General features: G+C 40.5%; 1 protein-coding gene across 4 annotated transcripts in view; it reads right to left on the reverse strand.

Moving 5' to 3' along the window:
- Nucleotides 1-23,118, reverse strand: part of LOC126235937 (phosphatidylinositol N-acetylglucosaminyltransferase subunit Q) — a 108,441-nt gene that overhangs the window by 18,511 nt on the left and 66,812 nt on the right. The gene's annotated exons all lie outside the window — the stretch shown is intronic.

Below are 23,118 nucleotides of genomic sequence, written 5' to 3' on the forward strand. Positions count from 1 at the left end.
ATGCAAGCTAAGTAAGAGGTTAAATCCACAAAGTACTCTCTGGGAAACCAAATTAGGATCACATTTGGACCTCATCACTTATTTGTTTTCAACTCTTTCAGTTTCTTCTCTATGACACAGATGCCTGTCCCTGTGTCCTACATGTGGAAGTCTGTACAATAGTCAAATCTACATCTACATCTATGTGATTACTCTGCTATTCACAATTAAATGCCTGGCAGAGGGTTCAATGAACCACATTCAAGCTGTCTCTCTACTGTTCCACTCACGAATGGCACGCGGGAAAAACGAGCACTTATAATTTTTCTGTGTGAACCCTGATTTCTCTTATTTTATCGTGATACTCCTCCTGCACGAATGTTTTCTTAAACCTGAAATTTAAAACTTTACCTTTCCTTTCGCTGTCGAGTGCCACCTGAGACTCGTCCATGAGTGACTGTATAGAAGTCAATGACCTGCTTAGTGATTTTATGTATGACCAGAATTTGCTAAAGTGTGATGGTGAATGTTGTTGTATGCTTTGCATACAACAACATATGGACACATGAAATTCTAATTTTTGCCCATCAACATCTGTGAATTCTTTTTTGAACTGAGTGTGCAATAATCTCTGTTTCCTCAGCATTTCCCAAACGAAATAGATTATGTCACACATATTGTGCAACCCAACATTCTAAGTGGGTAGATTTGGTGGGGAATTTGAAAAAATATTGAACAAAATGCCTCATACAGTCACTAAGATATCTCTGGTAGGAGTAGTGGGAGTGACATATAGAGGGAGAATCTAGAGTATGTTGAAATATAAAGAATGGTCCGAAGTCTCAGAGTGTGATGAGGAATAATATTAGGGAATCATTAATTACAGAAGGAGAAAAGAGGAAAAAAATGGTGGAAAATGAGGATGCCTAATATCCTACAAGTTAGGGGAACTGGTTTTAGTGAGAAACCATAATTGTATTTCTAAGAGTGAGAAGTTGATAAGTAAATTTTATCCATTGTATGAAGGAGCTTTTGTAATTACAAGATACACATTCCAAAGCAACAATAATGCCTGAGTCAGAAAAAAAGTGAAAGGTGTATATAATACTCAAGACTTATGACCTTTCATAACAAATTACAACTGAGTACTTATAGATAATGTTAGTACTCATAGTGAACCACATCGGTCCACTGCCTTGTGGACTGGAATATTGGCAGACAGTCCCACTGAGAAACACACACACACACACACACACACACACACACACACACACACACACACACACACACACATAAACAAATAAAGACATACAAAATGAAATGAAAATTCAGTTAACTTTCCTTTAGCTTTAATGTAAATGTTGGTGATTTGGTGTGGTGATAATATATAATGGGTTTTGGAGTCTGGGGACCCTGGTGCCTAAGCTGAGGAATAAACAGTGGGAAGGAAGGGAGATTGACACAGAAGGTGATCTCTGTAAGAATTTGTGGTAATAAAGGATATCCATGGTAAATGACATGTTGCCCACTAACTACCAGTCACCTTTCAAAATTTCATCAGAGTTTGAAACAAAACAGTAATAATAACATGGAGGTTAATAATCTATCACCATTAATTATTTAGTAATAATAATCCTTTTTAAGGGGTAAGAAGTTTCTACCTTTTATAGTGAAATAATTTTTGGGTGTGGATTTATATAGTTTTCTAGGGGGGTAGTAGTTATAAGTAGACTGGTTAGTCTTGACTGCCGACTTCGATTGGTGAGCAACAATAATTTATGAACCTTCCACAGGCGCCAGTTGGATCGAAAGATTTCCAGTCAAATCATGCTACTGTCAGAGTTAGTGGAGGCGTCAGTAAAGTCTTGATTAATTTAGTTAAGTTAGTTCTTAGGATATAACTGGTGGTGAAAACAAGGTCCTCCTCCTACAAAGGGAAGAAACTATTCTCTAGTATTGACAACTGGAATAAAAGTATAAAGAACAAGATTCTTTCTCATATGGGAACACACATGTAAATATTTAGCTACTGTCAGAGAGGATAAGAAAGGATTAGCCACTTGGAAACAGTGAAAGTTGACCCACTGGAAATGTTGTACACTGTAGTGAATTGATGTGATGGTAATGGTCCCTAAATAAGCTGAATCTAATTAAGACACTAATTTACAGACAATAAGTTAGAATCTCAAAAAGTGTCAAGTAATAATATTTAAGAATTGAAATCCAATGTACTACTGAACTTCTTTGAGGTCCATTAATCAAATCACTATTTGATTGATACTCCATAATTACCACATATAAGTCTAAACATATAGTGCAAAAAGAACTATTATTTGTGGTGTAAATGCCACATTTAACGCATGTGGTTAGTTGAAAAGGATTACATGTATACAGAAGAGACAAATAAGAGACATTGAGTTATGGATCTTTGTTTATGTAATGAATTAGTTTTGTTAATAATTAAAAAAAAAAAAAAATAATAATGAACGCTTGGATAACCTTTGTACCCTCATCAATCTTGTATGATTCAGTAAGCGCAGGTCTTTGGAACAAGATTTGGCCAACATATAATTGGCGTTTGATAGTTGATATCTTAGCATGATGCTATTTTTGTTTGGTGGGAATTTGTATGTTTAAGGTACACTTGGAGCATCATGCAGTGATGTGAGGTTGCCTTATGACATCTTGCTTAATATACAGTGCTTCCTCGGAGTCAGCAATGCTGTGCAATGTGCCATGCAACCCTCCTGGAGAAGTTCTTTGCCAAGGGGCTTCTCAACAATCAAAGAATAAATGGAAGATTGTAAAATGTTTCAGTTAGTTCACAAGCAATGTTGTATCTGACTTGAGAACATCTCGTTTTTGTTAATGGAGTAATTTGATGTTCACACACTGATACATGCACAGTAAAGAAAGTTGTACAGTACATGGACTTTCTATCAGTAGCGTGGAAACATTAGTCTTTTTGAAATTTTGCAAGGTTGTCATCTGACCAGCACCAGGACCTTACTGCAAGAAGCTGCATTTCATCAGCATGGACCTTCGCAATTTGTACAATCCTCCTGTATGAATGGTTTCTTAAACATGAAATTTAAAGCTTTAGCTTGCCTTTTGCTGTCTTCTATTGCCAACCCAGATTGATCAACAAGTGACAGGATAGAAGCTTCCAACCAGGTTAGTGATTTTGCATATGACCAGAATTTTCTCAGGTTGTCGGCAAGATCATTTGCTGAGATATGACACTGGATGTTGTATGCTTGGTGCATTGGTGTTCTTACAGACACCTGAAATTCTGTTAATTTTTGCCCATCAATATCTATGCATGCTTTTTTGAACTGATTGTGCAACAACCTCTGTTTCCTCAGCATTTCCCAGTTTTGATTATTGAACCATAGAAGGTCCTTTCCACCCCTAATCCACTTACTCGGCACATATGTCTCCAGCGATTGATTTACAATCAGTTTAAACTTTGCCCATAATTCCTCTATGTCCATCATACTGGAGCCAAATAATGTCCATTCACTGTCTAAGTGGGATTCCAGCAACTGCTTATCTGCTTTTTCTAGCATAAATATTCTCTTAGCCTTCTTGATAGATTTATTAGCTGTAGTAAACATCATTGCTGTGATGACATCATGATCATGAATCCCTAGCTCTACACTGACACTGTCAACAAGATCAGGCCTGTTTGCAGCTGCAAGATCTAAAATATTTCCATTGAATGTGCGTTGTCTAACCAGTTGTTCAAGGTAGTTTTCAGAAAACACATTCAAAAGTCATCAGGTTACCTTCCACTCGGAAAGCGATTGCACTCAGTGACTGTTATATTGACTTGTAAATTATAGATTGCAGCAATCAGTCATCCTTTTTAAATTTTATTATACAGATCTAGATTTCAGCTAGAAGTTAGCCATTCTCAATGCACTATTATTTTCGCTCAGTGTATGTAAGTCCCTGTTGATCGTGCTTCACCCACAGTTCATTGAATACTAGCCCAAATAGTACCACACAATACTGAAAACACTAACCTCCATACAAAAATGCTGTATACTTTCTAGAATTAATTTAAAGTGGAATCTGGTGAAATCCAGAGGTCAAGTTCGAAATACCCACATATTTTACCTGATCAAATTTGTGTAACAGCTCGTCCATGTTCTCGGGATGGTCATTCTATCTGATAAGAAACTTATTAAGATGTCTAGAGTCCAAAACAACTCTCACTCCACCATTTCTCTTACTTACCACAACTAAAGGATTATTGTAAGCATTCCTACTTCTCCCAATTACACCCCGTGTTTCCACTTTCTGAATTTCTTTATCTACATCTTTCCTTTTTGAAAATGGTATATTATACAACTTGAAAAAGAAATGATGATGATCTCTAAGGTAAAGTATGCACTGATAGCCTTTCACCTTCCCTGTTTTTTCACTAAACACATTTCTAAATTCGATAGCAAATTCCTAAGTTTTCCCTTTTGTATGTCATTAAGAATCATAGCATCCCTCACTTTAGAATCTACAACACTTTCAAAATCCTGATCCTCAGTCTCATCAAAATCTTTATCATCAAACACCTGGCACTCACCTTGGTTCACAATTGTTTGCAAATAGTTACAACTTTTCTCACAGTTTAAGTTACAGAAATTAGTTTTCACATAAGTATTATTTTTAGGTACCAAAATAAACAATTCTTCAGCATTCCATTCAAAACAAGCCTCAGTTTTCTCTATCCAATCCATATCGAAAATTATATTTTCTTGCAGACTGGGGATCACTAAACATCCATTTTCAAAGGTTTTGCCTTCTATACTAAACATTAAAAGTACCTGAGATTTTATCAATTTGCTTTACTTACCTGTAGCTCCTCTTATCTTTACAATGGGAATTCCACAAAATTCTTACTATACTGGATTTTTTCTCTAAATTGTTCAGATGTACCACAAATTGGACTACCTGTATCAATCAAACAGCTCCCTTCCCACTGATCAATCTTAATCATAATGTAAGAACATCCAAAATCTAATTCATCATCTCTGTTATTAGACACTACATGTAAAAGACCACTTTCAGTTTCATCAAATGCTACATCCACACTGTTTTTGCAGGGTTTTATCAACTTTACTGGTATCATAGCATTACTTCATTACAATTGTTGTTAGGTAAAGAATGAACACACTGAACTGGTTCTGTAGCGTAACTAACATCACTTATTACAGAAGGAACACAAAATATATTACTGTCAAAATTACTTTTTACTACTCAGATCATCTTTCACTTCATTCCACCAATTCAGATACAAATTTTAACTAACCACAGATAACTTATTCCAGAGTACACATTTATCTATGTTCTCATCAACCTGGTTCCAAACAAATTTCAAAAGGTTTTCACCTTTTTCTCTAAGCTTACAGATAACTCACATTTACTGTCTGGATCATTACTCTCCATTACATTAATGAAAAACTGCTTTGACTGGACTGGTATTCCATGACTCTCACCTACATCATCACATACATCACTTACCTTATCTGTATTCACGAATAACTCTGAAACTTCATTATTCTTAAACTCCACAAAAACTTGATACTCATCATCATCATCATCATCATCAACAACAACAACAATAACATACTGTTCCAAAATTACTTCATCAGCAACATCATTATCAACACAAGTCTCATTTCCCTCAAAGTCACACACTTCACTTACACTCATTTGCAATAAGCTTATAGTCTCAGACTTACTAAGCTCAATCAATTCACAGCTCTCATTCACATCTACATAAAAAATAGCACCTAATTCAGATCCAATACAGTCATCACCTGTTTTACATATATCAATAACACTATTTTCTCACAAAGAAATGAATCATTAGTACACACTACATCAAAAGTCTCATTATTCTCACATTCTGATTTGTGATTCGTATCTACATCACTATAATTAAACACAGTATTCCAAAACCTGCGATCAAAACATAAAAGAGAAATCTGATGTTCCTTCTGTTCAACTTCAGATACCTGTGCCACATTACTAATACTGTTATTATTGTCTAAATGCAAGTGTAAATTGGGGGGTCCTGTACTACTTGTGTCTCCTCACCCCAAAATTATGGACCTTCATTGAGGTGGACTGCCTTTTCCCAAATAGTTACCTCTATAACTGTTTTCCCTGTTATATTGCCCATAGTTATCCCCATTGTTCCTATTCTGCTGATGTTCAAAGTTTCTGTCTCTCTTACCATTTTGACCCTGATAGGAATTACCATTATCTCGGTTTCTGTAGTTGTTATCATTGTGATCTCTGTTATTTCGATTGTTATGGTACATGCTTTTTTTTTACTGCCCTGCCCAGCCTGTCAAGATGTTGTAAAAATTATTCAAGGCAACCATCAGGTATGTGTACTAAATCCCACTGCAATCTTTCTCGTAATCTCCTTTTTAGTGCATCAATCAAAGTCATTTTGTCAAATGGATTGTCAAAGTGTGTTAGTCGATTCTTACAAAACTGTTTCAGTGTACTGTCTCTATTCCTAAAATTTGGAATGTTCAAATATTCACTTTTAATTCTCCCTTGTTCAGCTTCTGACCAAAATTTATTTAAAAAACTTTTTTGAAACTTTGGTATGTTTCCCACTGACTTAAATTTAGATTTACCCAAGTCAGAGCTTCGCCTTCAAAACATCTTTTAACAAATTTGATCTTTTGGTTGTCACTCAGGCCCAACACAAAACTATCTCTACAGTAGTGTAGAAAATCCACTGGATGTAAATTGTCTGATGGAAAACTTTTGATTGGAATGTTGGACCACACAATACCATTATTTGAATACAGATCGTTGTGAATGCAATTTTCCTGAACTACTGAAATTTTTTGATCTAAAACATTTAAATTAGTTAGCGTACTGTTTTCAACATTTAAAATTTTCTGATCTAAAATACTAAAGTTCTGTTCCATTTTTTCCTCTACTGCCTTCTGTTCAACTCTGATGTCATTAACATTCTTCTCCTGTTGTGAGGATTGTGCAACTAACTCATTTTCCAAAACAATAAATTCATCTTCTAATGCGTAGACTTTTTCATTCACACTTTTTAATCCATCTGAAAACCTGATTACTATGTTGGTCTGTTTGGTATTGTTTTCAGTTCACTGATCATTGACTGCACTAAATTTGCTATTGCTATCCATCTTCATTTCCTCTAATTTTGCTAAAATCAACAGCAAAATACCAGTTTCATTGTTTCTTTGCTGACTACACTTTCATTTGGTTCAAACACACTATGTCGTACAGCTTTCCCTTCATCACCACTACCCTCATCTCTATCCATTTTCCTAGCAATCACACAAGTCCACCAAGAAAAATTAATTTCACATTGTACTTATCTTTTCTAATGTCCTTCATCGTCACTGTAAAGCACTCTTTCAATTCAGCCGGTCGGTCATTGTTGATATTGTCTCATCACTGTTGATCTGACTTTGTTGGGCAGCTCTCAGGTCTTCTTTTGTCACTTGACTGGGACTTCATTAATATATAAACTGCAAATGATACAAATCTTTTTCTTTTCTTCTTATGCAACAGACAATACTTCGTTATCGGTCAACAGATCCCGGCTGACACCCACACTTGTAATCTTACCCTCCCACACATTGCTATTAAATTTTTCTTAGTGTATTCATTAGATTCAAAAGCTTTGAGGGGTGTAAGATATACAAAATACTAACTTATTACTTATCTTCATTTTCTCTTCTTGTTGTTGGCTCCACTTTTTACGTCTAGGGGTACATTCTTGCGGTTGAAATTTTGATTTAACATTGTGGGTTCCTGATGACTAAATAACTGATGAAGATTTGCCCGTATATTTCTTGAATTTCATTCTTTGTCACCTTATTAAATATCACACCATACTTACAATTTCCATTTAACATTCCATATTCTGACCTCAGGGAAGATCAGTTTGGATTCCATAGAAATGTTGGAACATGTGAGGCAATACTGACCCTACGACTTATCTTAGAAGAGAGATTAAGGAAAGGCAAACCTACATTTCCAGTGTTGCTAGACTTATAGAGAGCTTTTGACAATGTTGACTGGAATACCCTCTTTCAAATGCTGAAGGTGGTAGGGTTAAAACAGGGACCAAAAGGCTATTTACAATCTGTACAGAAACCAGTCAAAGGGCATGAAAGGGAAGCATTGGTTGGGAAGGGAGTGAGACAGGGTCGTAGCCTTTCCCCGATGTTATTCAATCTCTGTATTGACCAAGAAGTAAAGGAAACAAAAGAAAAATTTGGAGTAGGAATGAAAATCCACGGAGAAGAAATAAAAACTTTGAGGTTTGCCGATGACACTGTAATTCTGTCAGAGACAGCAAAGGACCTGGACGAGCAGTTAAACAGAATGGACAGTGTCTTGAACGGAGGATATAAGATGAACATCAACAAAAGCAACATCAGGATAACGGAATGTAGTCAAATTAAATCAGGCAATGCTGAGGGAATTAGATTAGGAAATGAGACACTTAAAGTAGTTTTGCTATTTGGGGAGCAAAATAACTGATGATGGTCGAAGTAGAGAGGATATAAAATGTAGACTGACTATGGCAAGGAAAGCGCTTCTGAAGAAGAGAAGTTTGTTAACATCAAGTATAGATTTAAAGTGTCAGGAAGTCTTTTCTGAAGGTATTTGTATGGAGTGTAGCCATGTATGGAAGTGAAACATGGACGATAAATAGTTTAGACACGAAGAAAATGTGGTGCTACAGAAGAATGCTGAAGATTAGATGGGTAGATCACACAGCTAATGAGGAGGTACTGAACAGAATTGGGGAGAAGAGGAATGTGTGGCACAACTTGACTAGAAGAAGGAATCAGTTGGTAGAACACATTATGAGGCATCATGGGAACACCAATCTAGTATTGGAGGGCAGCGTGGAGAGCAAAAATCGTAGAGGGAGACCAAGAGATGAATACACTAAACAGATTCAGAAGGATGTAGGTTGCAGTAAGTACTTGGAGATGAAGAAGCTTGCACAGGATAGAGTAGCATGGAGAGCTGCATCAAACCAGTCTCTGGACTGAAGACCACAACAACAACATTCCAAATTACATTGTTAGTGTTGATCATATAAAAATGTCTCTCTCCATCAGAAGCATGCCCACTACAACTTACATTCTTCAGCACCCACAATATTCCAAAGAGTTTACAAATCAAAGGAGTTTACATACTTTCTTGACAAAAAAAGAATCATCACCAAGTTATAACATAATATTATAAATGAATCCAGAAATAAATTTAATAATTTGTGTTAGATTGTGCAATTAATAATATGAATTTTAAGCATGCCAAAAATTGCATAATTTCAAATATTTCTAAAAGAAGAGTAATTTTAATCATTAGTACATATTGATTGTAACAAATTAATTTCTTTTTATATATTTTAGTCTGAAATATAATACATTGTATACAAAATCATATGAAATTCTTTTAGTGAAACAGCTGAGATAATGCTCAACTGTACGAGATTCGAGATTAATCCTGGTATCGGCTACTACTACTACTACTACTACTACTACAACAAAAGACAATGCTAGAAGAGGGTGTCCCATTACAGAGTGACAATTCGAAAAGTATGCCTTGAGAATGAACACATGCTCCACCTTCATCCACTCCATGATGCTAACTAAACCAAGCAGAGCTGCAACTTTACGAATAAGACTATCCCCACCCTCCTCGGAACATCTGTCACTCCAGGGTGCCAAATTCAAATATATATAAGCAAATTGCTCCACTCCACCCTGTATAAACACAGTACACTTAGCAGCTATTGACTTACTCAACTACAAATGTACTATAGCAAGTTAGTGAGGATCAGTGATCACACTCTTTTTACATTTAGGAAAGAAACTAAGTATGTATAGGGTTTCAGGTTCCATTGACAATCAGATGATTAGAGAGTGATCATTTTACCTTAAGTCCTCCCTCCCACCTGTTATGAAGGAGAAAAGATGTTAGAAAGGTAGTATAATAAGCACTATGACTGAAGATCAGAATGGAAAATGTCTCTTAATACTAGATAGTGGCCAGCCGTTGTGGCTGAGTGGTTCTAGGCGCTACAGTCTGGAATCGCATGACCGCTATGGTCACAGGTTCGAATCTTGCCTTGGGCATGGATGTGTGTGATGTCCTTAGGTTAGTTAGGTTTAAGTAGTTCTAAGATTTAGGGGACTGATGACCTCAGATGTTAAGTCCCATAGTGCTCAGAGTCATTGCAACCATTTGAACTAGACAGTGTAAAAAATGGAAAAGAGGAAATAGGCAAAACCATTATGGGTGCTGACAACATAATTGAAAAGGACAAAGCATATATTGAGTAAAGTATGTACACTGTATGTGGGACATGCTGAGTGTGTTGGACAGTGATACATTAACTTCCATTCTTGGTACCTAAGATCGTACAATATATCACTTAACAAAACCAGAGAAGGAAAGTTGCTACTCACCATATAGTGTAGATGCTAAGTCACGATAGGCACAACAAAAAGATTCACACAATTATACCTTTCGGCCATTAAGTCCTTTGTTAGCAGTAGACACACACACACACACTCACACAAACACAACTTGCACACACGTCTGCTGTCTCAGAGAAGTGAAACCACACTGCGAGCAGCAGCACTAGTGCATGATGGAAGTGGTGACTGGGTGGGGGTAAAGTGTTGCAGTTTAGACGGAGGGCAGGAGAGAAGGTGCGGAAGGGGGATGGGGTAAGTAGCGGAAAGGAGAGAAAGAAAAAGAAATTAAAAGACTGGGTGTGGCAGTGAAATGACAGCTGTGCACTGCTGGAATGGGAACAGAGAGGAGTCTGGATGGGTGAGGACAGTGACTAACGAAGGTTGAGGCCAGGAGGGTTACAGGAACATAGGATGCACTGCAGGGAAAGTTCCCACGTGCGCTGTTCAGAAAAGCTGGTGTAGGTGGGGAGGATCCATATGGAACAGGCTGTGAAGAAGTCATTGAGATGAGGGATATCATGTTTGGCAGCGTGTTCAGCAACAGGGTGGTCCACTTGTTTTTTGGCCACAGTTTGTCAGTGGCCGTTCATGCAGACAGACAGCTTGTTGGTTGTCATGCCTACATAGAATGCAGCACAGTGGTTGCAGCTTAGCTTGTAAATCACATGACTGCTTTCACAGTTAGCCCTGGCTTTGATGGGATAGGTGATGTTAGTGACCGGACTGGAGTAGGTGGTGGTAGGAGGATGTATGGGACATGTCTTGCATCTAGGCCTATTACAGGGGTATGAGCCATGAGGTAAGGGATTGGGAGCAGGGGTTGTGTAAGGAAGGACGAGTATATTGTGTAGGTTCGACTAAGGTCCAAAGCGAGGGGAAAGATCCACCGTGGTATAACAATCATGTACGAAAGGTACTACGGAAACAAAGAAAGCTTCACCATAGGTTTAAGAGTAGTCGAATCATAGCTGATAAGGAAAAGCTGAACGAAGCGAAAAAGAGCGTAAAGAGAGCAATGAGAGAAGCATTCAACGAATTCGAACATAAAACATTGGCAAACAATCTAAACAAGAACCCTAAAAAGTTTTGGTCATATGTAAAATCGGTAAGCGGATCTAAATCCCCTATTCAGTCACTCGTTGACCACGATGGCACCGAAACAGAGGACGACCGAAGAAAGGCAGAAATACTGAATTCAGTGTTCCGAAACTGTTTCACTGCGGAAAATCGTAACACGGTCCCTGACTTCAGCCGTCGCACGGACGCCAAAATGGAAAATATTGAAATAAACGATATCGGAATTGAAAAACAACTGCTATCACTTAGTAGCGGAAAAGCATCCGGACCAGACGAGATACCCTTAAGATTCTACAGTGATTATGCTAAAGAACTTGCCCCCTTTCTATCAGCAATTTATCGTAGATCTCTGGAAGAACGTAAAGTACCTAGCGACTGGAAGAAAGCACAGGTCGTTCCCATTTTCAAGAAGGGTCATAAATCAGATGCGAATAATTATAGGCCTATTTCACTTACGTCAATCTGTTGTAGAATAATGGAACATGTTTTGTGTTCTCGTATTATGACGTTCTTAGATAATACAAATCTCCTTCATCATAACCAACATGGATTCCGCAAACAGAGATCATGTGAAACCCAGCTCGCCCTATTTGCCCAAGAAATTCACAGTGCCGTAGACACTGGCGAGCAGATTGATGCCGTATTCCTGGACTTCAGGAAGGCATTTGATACGGTTCCGCACTTACGTTTAGTGAAAAAAATACGTGCTTACGGAATATCGGACCAGGTTTGTGATTGGATTCAGGATTTCCTAGAAGAAAGAACACAACATGTCATTCTTAACGGTTCAAAATCTGCAGATGTAGAGGTAATTTCGGGAGTACCGCAAGGAAGCGTGATAGGACCTTTATTGTTTACAATATACATAAATGACTTAGTTGACAACATCGGTAGCTCCGTGAGGCTATTTGCAGATGACACGGTTGTCTACAAGAAAGTAGCAACATCAGAAGACTCGTACGTACTCCAGGAAGACCTGCAGAGGATTAATGAATGGTGCGACACCTGGCAGCTTTCCCTAAACGTAGATAAATGTAATATAATGCGCATACATAGGGGCAGAAATCCATTCCAGTACGATTATGCCATAGGTGGTAAATCATTGGAAGCGGTAACGACCGTAAAATACTTAGGAGTTACTATCCGGAGCGATCTGAAGTGGAATGATCACATAAAACAAATAGTGGGAAATGCAGGCGCCAGGTTGAGATTCATAGGAAGAATTCTAAGAAAATGTGACTCATCGACGAAAGAAGTAGCGTACAAAACGCTTGTTCGTCCGATTCTTGAGTATTGCTCATCAGTATGGGACCCTTACCAGGTTGGATTAATAGAAGAGATAGACATGATCCAGCGAAAAGCAGCGCGATTCGTCATGGGGACATTTAGTCAGCGCGAGAGCGTTACGGAGATGCTGAACAAGCTCCAGTGGCAGACACTTCAAGAAAGGCGTTACGCAATACGGAGAGGTTTATTATCGAAATTACGAGAGAGCACATTCCGGGAAGAGATGGGCAACATATTACTACCGCCCACATATATCTCGCGTAATGATCACAACGAAAAGATCCGAGAAATTAGAGCAAATACGGAGACTTACAAGCAGTCGTTCTTCCCACGCACAATTCGTGAATGGAACAGGGAAGGGGGGATCAGATAGTGGTACAATAAGTACCCTCCGCCACACACCGTAAGGTGGCTCGCGGAGTATAGATGTAGATGTAGATGTAGATGGTAGGAGAGGTGGGAAGGATAGTGGGCAGGACATTTCTCATTTTAGGGCACGGTGAGAGGTAATCAAAACCCTGGCGGAGAATGTAATTCAGTTTCTCCAGTCCCGGATGATACTGAGTTATGAGGGGAATGCTCCTCTGTGGCCAGACTGTGTAACTTTGGGAGGTGGTGGGAGACTGGAAAGATAAGGCACGGGAGATTTGTTTTTGTACAAGGATGGGAGGATAATTACGGTCAGTGAAGGCTTCAGTGAGACTCTCGGTATATTTTGAGAGGGACTGCTTGTCACTGCAGATGCAACAACCATGGGTGGCTAGGCTGTACGGAAGGGACATCTTGATATGGAATGGGTGGCAGCTGTCGAAGTGGAGGTATTGCTGGTGGTTAGTAGGTTTGATATGGACAGAGGTACTGATGTAGCCATCCCTGAGGTCGAAGTCAACACCTAGGAAGGTGGCTTGTTCGGTTGAGTAGGACCAGGTGAAGCAAATGGGGGAGAAATTGTTGAGATTCTGGAGGAATGTGAATAAGGTGCCCTCGTCTTCAATCCAGATAGCAAAGATGTCATCAATGTATCTGAACCAGGTGAGGGGTTTAGGATTCTGGGTTTTTAGGAAGGATTTCTGTAGATGGCCCATGAATAGGTTAGCATAGGATGGTGTCATGCAGGTGCCCATAGCCATACCGTGGATTTGTTTGTAGGTAATGCTTTCAAAGGAGAAGTAATTGTGGATGAGGATATAGTTGGTCATGGAGACTAGGAAGGAGGTTATTGGTTTGGAATCCAAAGGGCGTCTGGAAAGGTAGTGTTCGATAGCAGTAAGGCCATGGGCATTAGGAATGTTAGTGTACAGGGAGGTGTCATCAATAGTGACAAGCAGGGCACCATGTGGTAACGGGGAAGGAACCGTGGAGATTCGGTCAAGGAAACGGTTGGTATCTTTTATATAGGAGGATAGGTTCTGAGTAATAGGTTGAAGGTGTTGGTCTACGAGAGCAGAGATTCTCTCCGTGTGGGCACAGGAACCTGCCACAATGGGGCATCCTGGGTGGCTGAGTTTATGGACTTTAGGAAGCATGTAGAAGGTGGGAGTGCGGGGAGTGGTAGGGGTAAGTAGAGAGATGGACTCTGGGGAGAGGTTCTGGGATGGGCCTAAGGGTTTGAGTAGTGACAGGAGATCCTGCTGGATTACTGAAATGGGATCACTGTGGCATGGTTTGTAGGTGGAAGTATCTAACAGCTGATGGAGTCCTTCTGCCACGTAATCCTTGCAGTTCGAAACCCAGTGCTGCTTTCCTTTGTAACTACTTTCTTTTGCATCGCTATACTCAATGTCCATCCTTATTTCTTTTCTTTCCAGTGTTTCTCTTATTGCCTTACGAACTGCACTGCACACTCAACTTATAAGCCACACTGTATCAACCATCTTGGCTGCGCGCAACAGACGGCCTCAAAACCACGCTGATTTTTGGTGCAGCATCTTATATCCCACATTACTCCCGACGACATAATTAAGACTATACCTTCAAACTGATCACATTTCCTGTGACAGTTCCCGTATTTTTGCGTGTTATCTCCCACACTTTTCCGGTGCCACATGATCTTACATCTCTAACTACGAACCCCTCCCCATCCACCACACTTTCTCCATTCTATCCCTGTTTGCACCCACTAAATCCACCATTCCAGTCACATCTGCTGTCCCCCATCATTACACTTATCTGCCCTTAAACCAGCTACCCAAAGTAACATACACATATTTTTAATGATTAGTTATTCTCTACTTTGAACCTTGTGACTTTTTGCCAATTTTCGTGAGTTTTCACCTTCCACTATCATCGTCTTCTGCGTATTTTATCTCGTTTGTTTCCCCTTGTGCATCCATTTCATCCTTTTCACTCGTATTTGGGTGTATTTTTGCGTAATTTTTCGGACGTAATTCTACCTTCTTACATAATTTTTCACATTTTTTGCAACACTTGGATCCTTGCTCCTTCCATCTGCGTCAGTACAGAAAAGTTTCCTTACCCCTAGCCAGATCCCAGTCCCACATACTATTCCTGCATTGTTTCTTGGCTCACGAAATCCCCGCTAATGGCCTTACCATCAAATTACCCATCTCTGGTTGCCACCCCTCCTACCACAATGACCTCCACCTGTTCAGACTTCGCCAGTCCTTAGCCCTCACCAACATAGTCCTGCAAAACCGCATCAACCAAGCCCAATCCTCCTTGCAGTACCTTCTCTCCATCCGCAAAATTCTCCTGCTATGTAATCCCAAATTCCTGGAACCCATAACACACATTGAAACTCTTGCCCTATAGGAACTTGAGCAACATGCACAACGTCACTTCAAAAAGCTCTCCAGCCTGCTCACTTCCTACTCCCACATTGGAGTACCACTGTCCACCACTTCTACAACAACCTCCAAACCTCCCCCATGCCACATCATAGCTGAGAAACCCTGTCTCGCAGGCCTACTACACTTACCTCACCCTCCAAAACTCCTTCCCACCACCACACAGAACCCAGACCCTAAACAGACCTGCAACACAGTTATGAACCATTCCTCCAGAAGCCTTAGTCCCACAGAAATATCAGTCCTTTCCAAAGGCCTCATCTTTTGCCCCACTCCCAAATTCAACCACGCAAGACTAGTTAGAGCCCTCTCTCCTTCTCCCAGTCCCTACAGTGGAAACACTTTTTCGCCAACAACCCGAGGAACCAGACTCAACCAAAGCCCAATATTGAACCTTGCTAACTCAGTTGACTCCTCCATCCAACCATGATCCACCCCCACTGCCTACAAACCAACCCCTGTTAACTTTCCAGAATTTCTTAACCTCGAACCTTGCCTCACTATCATTCCCCAAATCCCTCAACATGCAAACTAACCTTACATCCACAGAAAGACCCACAGTCCACCAACTAAAAACTGATCCCGATCTTATAATCCTACCTGCAGACAAAGGCTCCACCACCTTTGTTATGATCCGCAAGGATTACGTGGCAGAAGGACTCTGTCAGCTATCAGACGCTTCCACCTACAAACCATGCCACAGCGATCCCATTCTAGTAATCCAGCAGGATCTCCGGTCACTACTCAAATCCTTAGGCCCATCCCAGAAAATCTCCCAGAGTCCATCTCTCTACTTACCCCTACCACTCCCTGCACTCCCACCTTCTACATGTTTCCTATAGTCCATAAAACCAACCACCCAGGACGACCCATTGTGGCCGGTTACCGTGCCCCCACTGAGAGAATCTCTGCTCTTGTAGACCAACACCTTCAACCTATTACCCGAAACCTATCCTCCTATATAAAAGTTACCAACCGTTTCCTCAGCCGACTCTCCAGAGTTCCTGTCCCTTTACCACACGGTGCCCTGCTTGTCACTATTGATGACACCTCCATGTACACTAATATTCCCAATGCCCATGGCCTTACTGCTATCGAACACTACCTTTAGAGATGCCCTATGGATTCCTAACCAACAACCTCCTTCCTAGTCTCCATGTCCAACTATATCCTCATCCACAATTACTTCTCCTTTGAAAGCATTACCTACAAACAAATCCACGGTATGGCTATGGGCACCTGCATGGCACCATCCTATGCTAATCTATTCATGGGGCATCTAGAGGAATCCTTCCTAAAAACCCAGAATCCTAAACCCCTCACCTGGTTCAGATTCATTGATGTCATCTTTGCTATCTGGATTGAAGGCGAGGACACCTTATTCACATTCCTCCAGAACCTCAACAACTTCCCTCCCATTTGCTTCATGTGGTCCTACTCAGCCCAACAAGCCACCTTCCTAGATGCTGACTTCAACCTCAGAGATGGCTACATCAGTACCTATGTCAATATCAAACATACTAACTACCAGCAATACCTCCACTTCGACAGCTGCCACCCATTCCATATCAAGATGTCCCTTCCGTACAGCCTAGCCACCTGTGATCAACGCATCTGCAGTGACGAGCAGTCCCTCTCAAAATATACAAAGGTCTCACTGAAGCCTTCAACTGACCGTAATTATCCTCCCATCCTTGTACAAAAACAAATCTCCCGTGCCTTATCTTTCCAGTCTTCCACCACCTCCCAAAGTCCCACAGAGGAGCATTCCCATCATAACTCAGTACCATCCGGGACTGGAGCAACTGAACTACATTCCAATTACCTCTCGTCGTTCCCTGAAATGAGATATGTCCTGCCCATTATCCTTCCCAGCTCTCCTACCATGGAATTCCGCCGTCCACCGAACCTACACAATATACTCATCAATCCTTACACAACCCCTACTCCCAATCCCTTACCTCATGGCTCATACCCCTGTAATAGACCTAGATGCAAGACCAGTCCCATACATCCTCCTACCACCACCTACTCCAGTCTGGTCACTAACATCACCTATCTCATTAAAGCCAGGGCTACCTGTGAAAGCAGTCATGTGATTTACAAGCTAAGCTGCAACCACTGTGCTGCATTCTATGTAGGCATGACAACCAACAAGCTGTCTGTCTGCATGAGCGGCCACCGACTAAATGTGGCCAAAAAACAAGTGGACCACCCTGTTGCTGAACACGCTGCCAAACATGATATCCCTCATCTCAATGACTGCTTCACAGCCTGTGCCATATGGATCCTTCCCACAAACACCAGCTTTTCTGAACTGCGCATGTGGGAACTCTCCCTGCAATACATCCTACGTTCCCGTAACCCTCCTGGCCTCAACCTTTGTTAATCACTGTCCTCACCCATCCAGACCCCTCCCTGTTCCCATTCCAGCAGTACACAGCCATCATTTCAGCCTCCATCTAAACTGCAACACTTCACTGTCCGCCACTCCCATCATAGTATCCCTCCCCCTTCCCGCCCCAGCCTCCTCCTTACCCCCCCACCCAGTCACCACTCCCATCATGCACTAGTGCTGCTGCTCGCAGTGTGATTTCAGTTCTCTGAGACTGCAGACGTGTGTGCAAGTTGCATTTGTGTGAGTGTGTATGTGCGCATGTGTCTACTGCTGACAAAGGCCTTAAGGGCCAAAAGCTATAATTGTGTGAATCTTTTTCTTATGCCTATCGTGACTCAGCATCTCCGCTATATGGTGAGTAGCAACTTTCCTTCTCTGATATTGTTACATTCCATCCTGGATTTTCCATTGTTTAATATATCACTTAACTTATCTATTAGAACAATTACTTGTTAAGGGTACTAGCTTTTTACCTGTCAAAGCATTATGTTTGGAAACAAATGACCCTACAACATACAGTATGTGTTACCCTCAGAGGTGGGAAAGATATCAGCCTGCTACAAATAACAACGAGGGCAATTTTTCTGGTGTGGTATAATCATGAAATTTATAAGTACCTGTGATGAAGATGAAGTAACTCATTTTATTCACAATCATAATCTGCAGATCCCACCCAGCTGGAGAATATAACAATTATTTGTGGAGAACTAGAGAAATATGCCCATAGAAATTAGCAGTGTAGCTTTTATTAATAACTGTTATTAAAGATAGGTAGAGTAACTTATACTAACATTTATGAAAAATGCAAGAAACAATGGTCCAAAAGTATGGTCAGCAACTGTATTTCTGTTGACACTTTGTGGGGTTTTGTGCAAATTTTGCGTGTGGTGTGTGTAGGGTGGTGGGAGGGGTGTTGTGATTTGGATGGGGGCCGGGGTGGGGGGGGGGGGGAGAAGGTATTGTCCAGCAACATATCCAGGTCCTCTTTGACACCATGACACAACATTTATAGGCTATGAGTGCAGCATGTGGAATCTGAATCCTTAAATTCAGTGCTCATTTACAATTCTGTGTTCCTAATGATTTGTGTACCATCATTTATCTAATTTTTAGTATAATAATTATGATACCAGAAATTACTGTGTGAAATGCAAACAGGAAAGATTTAAGATAACCACTCTCCATACAATAGACGTACTGAGCAGCAGACAAGTACCATAAACAAGACTGGACAGACAGGTAAGATTTCAGACAACATACTTCTTCAGAGAATAGGGAGGAAGAGCTACGTTGTTCTGACACTTGTGATATGACTGGGGCGAGAGGTTAAGCAAGGAGCAACAGAGCTGGGTAGGGAGCAGCACCAAGAGAAAAGGGATTGAGGTTTGACACTGGTGTCTTCTCCCTGGTGCAGCAGTAAAAGTTACATGTACTACATAATGACATTTGAAGGTGGATGGATGTGAAACAATTCATTGAATCTGAGCACAATGTGTTCAGCAGAATGCTCTGTCAATAAATAGTTAACTACTTCTTGGCCAGAGTTTTGGTAGTGGTAATTCATTTGCTCTATCAGCTGTTTTGTAGTCATGCTCACATATAAGGGATGTTTGAGTAGAGCTAACACAAAACATGGCTCAGCATCTGATTAGGTGGAAATTGTCTGTGAAAGGGCTGGAATAGGATGTGCTGCCTGGGTGCATGCGACAGGTCTTGCACCTGGATCTTATACATGACTATGATACATATGGCATGGAGTTGGAAGTATGACACATCCAAATAGACCAGGATATTCTGTAGATTGGTTGGGCACCAGAATATCAGTTGGACACCAGAATACCATTTTGAGGGCATAAAGAGACCAAAAAAAGTTCTGACAGACCAGTCTAGCAAATCGGTGGGCTTACACGTGGCATAAGGATGGACCAGAATAGTTCATAGATTGTGTAGGCAGTGGAATTTTGTGAATCATATTTCATGGCATGATGAAAGCAAATTCTAGGCTTGGCAAAGGATGTGGTTAACCTGTTCCAGTCCAAAGTGGTATTTGGTAATAAAAGTGGTCCTCTGTAGGTGGGCAGGGAGAAAATAGAGTGCATATTTGTTTATGAAATGTTTGGAGGAAGGGTCGGGGGGGGGGGGGGGGGGGGAGGCAGGTGTAGCATTTGTTGCCTAAGTCCTTAGCAAGACCATGAAACATTCTGGGCAAGGGGGAATGGTCATCACTGCGCACATGCCATCTGTAGGTGGCTATAGTTTGTCACTTGTATAAGAACTGCAGTGATGGGTTTGGGATCAGCATAACATTGGGAGAGCTCAATGGCAACAAAACTAAATGTGTGAGAGATACTAGAGAATAGGGAGGTGGTGTCAACAGTGACAAGCAAGAAGCAAGGTGGTGATGGTACACAGGAAATTCTGGAAGTAGTTGGTGTCTTTGGTGTACTAAGTTAAGCTGCGAGCATTGGGTGGGCAGTGTTTATCAACATGGGCCAAGATCCTTTCCATAGGATCACTGTAACTAAATCCAAATTAAAATTACTTCATGCATTGTAGCTGGTTCCCTCCAGTCACAGTGCTCAACATTATGCCCGCCCGAACTGTTCGCTGTTGCCAAATTGCCACAACAATTAGTTCACTTCCAATTCCTCATCCGGCTTTCTTTCTTGATGTGTTTGAATCACAAATCATGGGTCTGGCCCTTATGTTTCATATTTCATCACACATAATGTCATGCACCTCACTGTGGTTTGCAGAGTATAGATGTAGATGTAGGTATCCACTTCAAAAATGAAGTTCAAACACACATGCAATAATGCTAATGAAATACACTCTTTTCATAAACAGCACTAACCAGACACTACTGAATCTTTTTTCAAAGATATGATTCAGAGACAATTATACAGTTTTTATAATCACAGAGATCAGCTTACATTAGGTTATCCTCACACAACATTGCATCAAACCAAATTTTTGAAGGCTGACAATTAATTTCTGTGAGTGGGACACCAGACTCATAAATACAACAGCATTTGCAGAGTAATGGTGCAATGTAGTGCTTAGCGTATAAACCTGATGTGCAGAAGGTTGAAAGCTCGAATCTCATCAAATGCAGTGAATTTTGTTTTTTTAATTTTAATTTTTAGTTTTTTTTCTAATCTAATCAAAAGACTTTGATTATTCTTTTCATTCAGTTAATTGGTTTAAATGTAATTTTCTTATTTCTAATGTTTTACCATGTCATTTTCATCATCATATTGACTTTCTCATTTGCTCTTATATTTATTTCTATCATTCTTTTTTCATTTGGACTCTGCTTGTGTCACCTATAATCTGCAGCTAAGTGCCAGCCAGGACTGCTCATCGGTTGGTAATGCAGCATCTCGTGAAGCCCGCTTGAGGATAGTTTCAAGTAACCAATGACAGTGAGAAATTTTTTTGCTTTTATGGCTAAAATTAAAACATTGCTGTGGAAGATGGAACAAACATATTCTGAAACTTTTCTGTATCAAGTCTGCTCATATAGGTTAACTTTAAATGCCTTGAACAAAATGATCATGATTGCATTTCTGCCACAGACTGCTGACTGCCATTTGCTTGGATACATTGCACATCAAGAGGTTGTGGTTGGGTTAGGACATGAGTGCTACAAAATCCATCATCAGCCACAATTCAGTCAATGGTCACTTAAAATCAGGTGTCAACAGAGCATCTCAAATTTCTATCATACCTTGTGGCAGCCACTTCCAACATTGCTCTGCATTTCACATTAACAGCCTTTGTGAAGTGACCTGCCTTTTAGTGTGCTGCCTATAACCAAGCATTAGCTGGCAGCAGATGAGGCAACACTATAGTGGCAAGTGTCAGACATAAACTATCAAGTAATTTTGATTTGATTATAGGTAGAAATAGACATTGTAGTGGTTAGGTTAGTAAATTTTAAGAACCACACAGAAGAGGTATTGCAGCGGGTGACTGGGGCGGGGATGAAGATGTTGTATTTGGGAGGAAATGTGCTCTGGTGAAATGAAGATATGAGTGAACTGAAGGTCATAATGGATTTCTGCAATAAGATCACTTGTGTCAAGGCACTCCTGCAATAAGATCACTTGTGTCAAGGCTTAGCTACAAGTTTTATCTTACATTTGCACTTGTCTACTACTCACAACCTCAGCTACACAGCTCAGCTAACTTTAATCTTTACATTTCCTTTTAATTCTTATTATGAGGTTCTTAAATTTAGTCAGACATATTCTTCTTGGTGTTGCAATTTTCACAGACACTACTATATTGCACCTCCAGTTTGCATGCTTCAATGAAGTCAAGGGCTATGCCGATGGTAGCATAGCTACCAGCAGGGCCACCCAAGTCGGACAGGCCTTGACTTCCAGTTGCACAAAATGTATTTATTGTCACAACTTACTTTCACCCTATGCCATTTTCAAATCATCAGTATATTGCATTTGCCTACCTTTGTACACAACTGATATCATGGAGACCCAGCAGGCACTCAGGGTGTCATGGTACAACCATGAAATATTGCAATTATATTTGCTTTTTCTGCTAAGAACCTAAGCAGCATATTGCTTTCTCATTTCTAGAGTGTCTTTGTGGAAAGAAGAGATTGCTACGCATCACATAGGAATGGCACTAAGCTGCAGACAGCCACTATGAAAAAGACTGCTGGAAATGTTCAGCTTTTGAATAATGTCCTTTATCAGAAGCAGAAAACACACAAACATTCATACATGGACAACTCATACACACATGGCCATGGTCCGGGCACTAAAGCCTGACTGCAACTGTGTCTGAGGTGAGCAGCAGTCTAAATGAAATAGCTAATGGGGGTATGGAAAACACATGGGGCAATAGTATGGTAGAAGTGGAGGAAGATGCTAGTGCTGCCTGTGGGAGAGTGCAGGGATGAGGGACGTGGTGAGCAGGGAAAGGGATAGGCAGGAGGAGGACAGGGGCCAGCAAAGATTCCCATAATGACCCCCCCCCCCCCCCCTACCAGTCACCCCACACCCCTGTGTGTTTTCTGCGTCTGAAACTGAAC

This window comes from Schistocerca nitens, chromosome 2, assembly GCF_023898315.1.
Source record: "Schistocerca nitens isolate TAMUIC-IGC-003100 chromosome 2, iqSchNite1.1, whole genome shotgun sequence".
NCBI classification, from domain to species: Eukaryota; Metazoa; Arthropoda; class Insecta; order Orthoptera; family Acrididae; genus Schistocerca; species Schistocerca nitens.